Here is a 5661-nt window from a genome sequence, read left to right as displayed (position 1 = left end):
CGAGAGGAGACTGGGAGGAGAAGGGTTTGCGGCGTGACATCCCCCCTGGGGGAGTGATTTCTCGCTATCTGTCTCTATGTCTCTCTCTGTCTGTCTGGCGAGCGCACGCGCCCTACAGTGAAAATCTCTCCAAAAAATAAAAAATAAAAAAATAAAGTCCACGCGTTGCAGATTGGTTCAGTCTGTAGATCTCTCTATTTTGTTTTTTTGCAGTTTACTTGATGAAGAAACTGGACCATCTTATCCTGAAGCTTTGCACGGCCTGGACCTGGCCACTGCATCTCCAGGGTGCAGCCTACAGAGCTCCTCTGTCCTCTGTCAGCCCGTGTCTAGCTGCCTTTTGTTTTGCTGTTGGCCTCTGCGGATGCACAGCCTAGACCCACTGAGGCTCCGTTAAGTTTTACAAAGTATAATATTCTGGTTTATCATCCCGTCTTCGTTTAGTAGCTGGACTATGTCAGTAAACAAAAACATCCTCATTTACTTTTAGGTAATCAGTGGAACTGTTCCTTAGAGGAAAGGCAGAATAAACACTTGATGCTAAACTTTTCTATCAGTTTTTAAAATAACGAGTTCGTTTACTACCATCCCTAATGCTCCAGCTACAATGAATACTTTTGTTTTGCTTTTGCTTTGAAAATCATTAAGCATGGAGCCAGCAGGTGGTATGGTAGTTAAAATGCTGGATCCCACATGGCCAGTTTCACAATTTTATCCCTGGACCTAGCGGACTGAAAAACATGCCTGAGGGGCTGGCAGATGGCATGGTGGTTAAGGGTGTGGGATTCCCACATGGTCGACCATGGTTCAAGTCCTGGACCTGGAGGCTTGCCTTTTCACTTTCCCTCTCTCTCTCATTCTGTCCCTCTCTGGTCAAATTTAAATAAAGAAAGAAAGAAAGTTAAATTTAAAAAAAAAAAAATGCCTGATGCATGTGCATGTGTGCTCAAAATCCTGAGGGAAAAATGGAGGAGAAGGGATTGTGGCATGGTCGCCCTCCCCGCCAGGGGGCGAAGGGTGATTTCTCACTTTCCTTCTCTCCTATCACTCTCTGGTGAGCACATGCACCCTATGGCAAAAAATCTTTAAAAGAAAAATTAAGCACGAATTTAACCATATTAGGTATGTTTTAATATATTGACATCATATTGATGTTCAAAGTTTCACATAGTTGAACATCAGGAGCCTCTTAAGGTTGGCTCCTGGGCCTTTGACACTTGATTCCAGTAGTCTCCAGCAAGCTCCTGTGTCCTGTATGACAAAAAAAGTACAGACTTTCATCTCATAGATTTCCTGTCCAGGACCACTCGATCAGCCCCTTCTCGAGGACTCCTGGTTCCTCTGGATGGAAAATGGTTTCAGGAGACCATCTCTGGACACTGGGGATGCTCATTGTTTCTGACGTGGTCATTGTTCCTATGGCTATTCAACAGGGTACACACACACACTCACATACACCAAAATACATCATAAGTTTATATGATGCTTATAATTCAAATTAACACTACAAGGTTTTTAGTTTAATAATAGATTTGTATTCTTCGATAAAATCTGAATACTTCAAATCATTCAAAAAACTCAGGCAAAGCTTGAATAGAAGCTCTCTTCCATTTTTTTTGTTGAACAGTTGCTAAGACATTACCATAGAACAAACACTTTATCATTTATAGAGAATATGAATACAAATGAAAAGAACTCCTGCCTTTAAGAAAGTCACAGTGGAAAGTAGGCAGTTCTGTAACATGCTAGTTGTAGCTTCTATCCTTTAATCCATTAATTTTATTCTCAGGGAAATACTGTAGAATGTTTTCATGAATATGGTATACATCTTTGCTCTCGTATTGATTTTTATCTTGTTTATTTATCTTTTTGTATTCTGTAGTTGCCACTCTCTTAAAATAGCAGTAACAGACTTGTGTTTATCTCTGAATCTTATTCTCTCTTCGTTCCCTGTGTACGCTCACTTTCATAACTTAAGTGGGGGTTTATCTTTCTTTTTTTGGAGAGGTTTTTGCTATAGGGTGCATGTGCTCGCCAGACAGACAGAGAGAGACATAGAGACAGAAAGCAAGAAATCACCCCCCCAGAGGGGATGGTCATGCCACAATCCCTTCTCCTCCATTCTCCTCTCGGGATCTTGGGCATGCACGCACACGCGCCCGGCATGAGTTTTAAGCCCCCCAGTCCAGGCCGCGAGCCACAGTCAACTACGTGGGAGTCCAGTGACCTAGCCATTACGCTAACTGCTGGTTCCCAAGGGGTTTATCTTTCTAGTCCAGATAGCCATAAATAATGTCTAGCATGGACTGGCTTATTTTTTTTGAAAAATTATTTATTTTTCATTTTATTTATGATTTTTATTATTATTTAATTTGCTATAGGACATGTGCACTCATGAGAGAAAGAGAGAGAGAGAGAAAGTGAAAAAGCAAGCAGCCATGTCTGGGACTCGAACCACTGTCAGCCACGTGGGAGTCCAGCACCTTCACCACCATGCCACCTGCTGGCTCTGGATTGGCTTATTTTTAAACAATAGTATTATAGCATGATTGTAACTCAGCCTATTAGCATATGTGTGTGTGCCCATGTCAGAGAGAAAAGGCATGTTCTCTTTCCTAGGCCCAAACAAAATAGAAAAAAGAAAGAAAAAGACGATATTTTTGACCTAACTGATCCAATAGCCACAGAAATATGCTTGAATGCATGCTCGCACAGCATGTTTTTCTTCCTGCCAGGACCAGGTTAGAATAGATTAAAAGACTGAAGGGAAATACTGAGTACTGAAGGACCAGGATGGAGGAGGGGACGAGGAGAAAGAACCTCTGAAATGGGAGAGCAGGGACGCGAGGAGCACGGCTGTCCTGAGTGTGGCTCGGACACAGGCATGTCACCACTCAAGGGTCCTCCTCCAGACTGGGAAAGAACTCCTGAAATGCTTACGGGTTAAAAGAAAAATAGGATGGGGCCCAGCAGATGGCGTAATGGTTATGTCGTTGGACTTACACATAGTCGACTTGCCATAGAGTCCTGGACCCGGCAACTTAAAATTCACGCCGACTGTGTGTGCGTGTGTGTCCAAAATCCTGAGAGCAGACTGAAAGAGAAGGGTTAGTGGCGTGTCCATCCCCCGAGGGGTGATTTCTCACTTTCTACCTCTCCATCTCTATCTATCTCTCTGGTGAGCATGTGCACCATATAGCAAAAATCTCTCTTAGAAAAGGAAAATTAGGATGCTTCATGTGGGCCCAGAACAGGAAAGGGGAACTTGCTCCCTGGCCGTGGAGATACTCAGAAGAACCATCTGTACCCTGGCCTGTGAGACAACGCAGAGCTCAAAGCCATGTTAGAGTTTCCTCCGTCTTCCGCAACTTGCCTTCCTCACTGCACCCTGGTCTCAGACTGAGCCAGGTTGCTGTGTACGAAGCATTTGTCTTCATGGCTGTAGAGTATTCCACAGGAGTACAGCACATTGTGCGTGCTACTGAAACGAGGCTTTGATGAATACTGTTAGACAGCTCACTCCGCATGCGTATGGCATGTTCCAGAATAACAAAAATAAGTGCAAGGGCCACGCAGGAGCACACTGCCCACTTTAATCCCAGCAGACATTGCCCCCGGCTCTCCAGAGTGGCTAAGGAGGCCGCAGTGACATGGTGCACCAAGGGGCCCACCACTGCATCCCCTCTGAGGCGGGCTTTACAATGTCTTCAGTTATCCAGACTCTTGCCCTCCGAATTACCTGCTAATAGCCTTTATCCAGTTTTTCACTTGATTATGTGTCCTTTTCTTAACGGCCCTACAGAAATTCTCAATAAAGCCTGAATACTAATGTCACACTGGCTTGAGGAGCTGCAATGACCTTCTCACAACCTGTGGCCCTGACTTACAAAACTGTACACGATGGCATCTCTTAAGTTTTCAATTGGAATGTAGTTGTATTTATCCTCAATGCCATATAACCAGCCTCAGACGTTCTTTTGTAAGAATTTTCACATTCAAGAATTTCATTTTTTTTTTTTTTAGTTTTTTGCCAAAGGGTACATGTGCTTGCCAGAGAGACAGAGAGACAGTGAGAGGCAATGTGAGAAATCATCCCCCCTGGGGGGCAGGGGAGATGGCCATTCCACAATCCTTTCTTCTCCACCGTTTTCCTGGGATTTTAGGCCTGTATGCACATGCACCCAGCGTGATTTTCAAGCCACCACTAGGTCCAAGACTCGAACCATGACTGGCCATGAGGGAGTCCATTGCCTTAAGCACTTGGCCACCTGCAAGCCCCTAAATCACTTCCGTTTTGATATGTTGAGAGGTAGAGATACAACTATATTTCCATATAGGGAACCAATCACATCAGCATCAGGAATGGATCGTCCATCTTTTCCCTATTCCTCTGTCTCTCTTCTCATGTAGAGTGCCCAGATATGTAAGGTGTGATCTCTACGCTTCCATGGGTCCATTTAGTGATCAGTGAGACAACAGCACAGTGTCTTAGCTACAAACACTTACAAATCAAGACCTAGGAAGGCAAGCCTCTCACTTGTTCTTTTGACATTGGGTTGATTATTTAGTCTTTTACTTTCCCATATGACCTTTAACTAAATGTTTTTTAAGTTTATGTATTTATTTTTCCCTTGAACGAGACACACACACACACACACACACACACACACACACACACAGTATCGTAACGGGGTCTTGATGCCACGATCCACTCTCAACCTCACGGGCATGTGTGTGCCTGGCTGCGTGCTCAGGGAAGTCTCTGGACACAAACTAGAAACCTTCCCACATGGGTCAACCTTGCAGAGCGCCATGTTGTCCTGCTGAGCCACCATCCAGCCCCCTGCATGTCTTACAGAATCAGCACGTCAAAACTAGTTGAGCTTTTGATTGGAGTTATAATGAATTCATAAATATACTTTTGTTAAGAATTCTCATCTTGGGACCCGCAAATGGCATAATGGTTACGTTGCTGGACTCCCACATGGCCGGCCGCCATTCAATTTCTTGACCCAGAGGCTTAAAACTCATGCTGGGTATATGTGTATGCATGCCTAAAATCCCAAGAAGAGAACGGAGGAGAAGGAACTGCAACGTGGTCATCCCCTTAGGGGGTGATTTCTCACTTTCTGTCTCTCTGGCGAGTACATGCACCCAACAGCAAAAATCTCTGAAAAAAAAGAGTAGTTGTGACTTATCCACTAGCTATTACTCTCCTTTCAAAAAAGCTGATTTGTACTTAACATTATTATAAATTGTTCATTTCAGGTGAATGTTTTCTATCTAGGGCATAAAACAAATGCTATTTTTTTTTATTAAACATCTTTTTAGGTTTATTTATATCTTCAGAGAGAGGGGCACCCTCCAACAGAGTCTCCCCACCACCGTCTACACCCCACCCCAGCCAGCTAGGGTCACAGGTATGCATACACACAGGGAGACATTGGGGCCTGAGCCCACAACCCTCCCACGGGGTTTCAGCCCTGCGGAGTGCTGCATCCCGACCTCTGCCCTCTCATTAAACTCTCAATTCATTCTTCAAAAATGAAAGTTTTATGATTCTTGGGAACCAGCAGTTAGCGTAATGGCTATGTCGCTGGACTCCTACGTAGTCAACCGCAGTTTGCGTCCCGGACCCGGTGGCTTAAAACTCACACCGGG

The 5661-nt window shown here is 44.3% G+C and overlaps 1 protein-coding gene across 1 annotated transcript in view; it reads right to left on the bottom strand.

The window, feature by feature from the left end:
- The window catches only part of DCHS2 (dachsous cadherin-related 2), a 298657-nt gene that overhangs the window by 86745 nt on the left and 206251 nt on the right, over positions 1–5661 (bottom strand).

This window comes from Tupaia chinensis, unplaced genomic scaffold (genome assembly GCF_000334495.1).
Source record: "Tupaia chinensis unplaced genomic scaffold, TupChi_1.0 Scaffold148680_1, whole genome shotgun sequence".
NCBI classification, from domain to species: Eukaryota; Metazoa; Chordata; class Mammalia; order Scandentia; family Tupaiidae; genus Tupaia; species Tupaia belangeri.
This window is presented reverse-complemented; position numbering and strand designations above follow the sequence as displayed.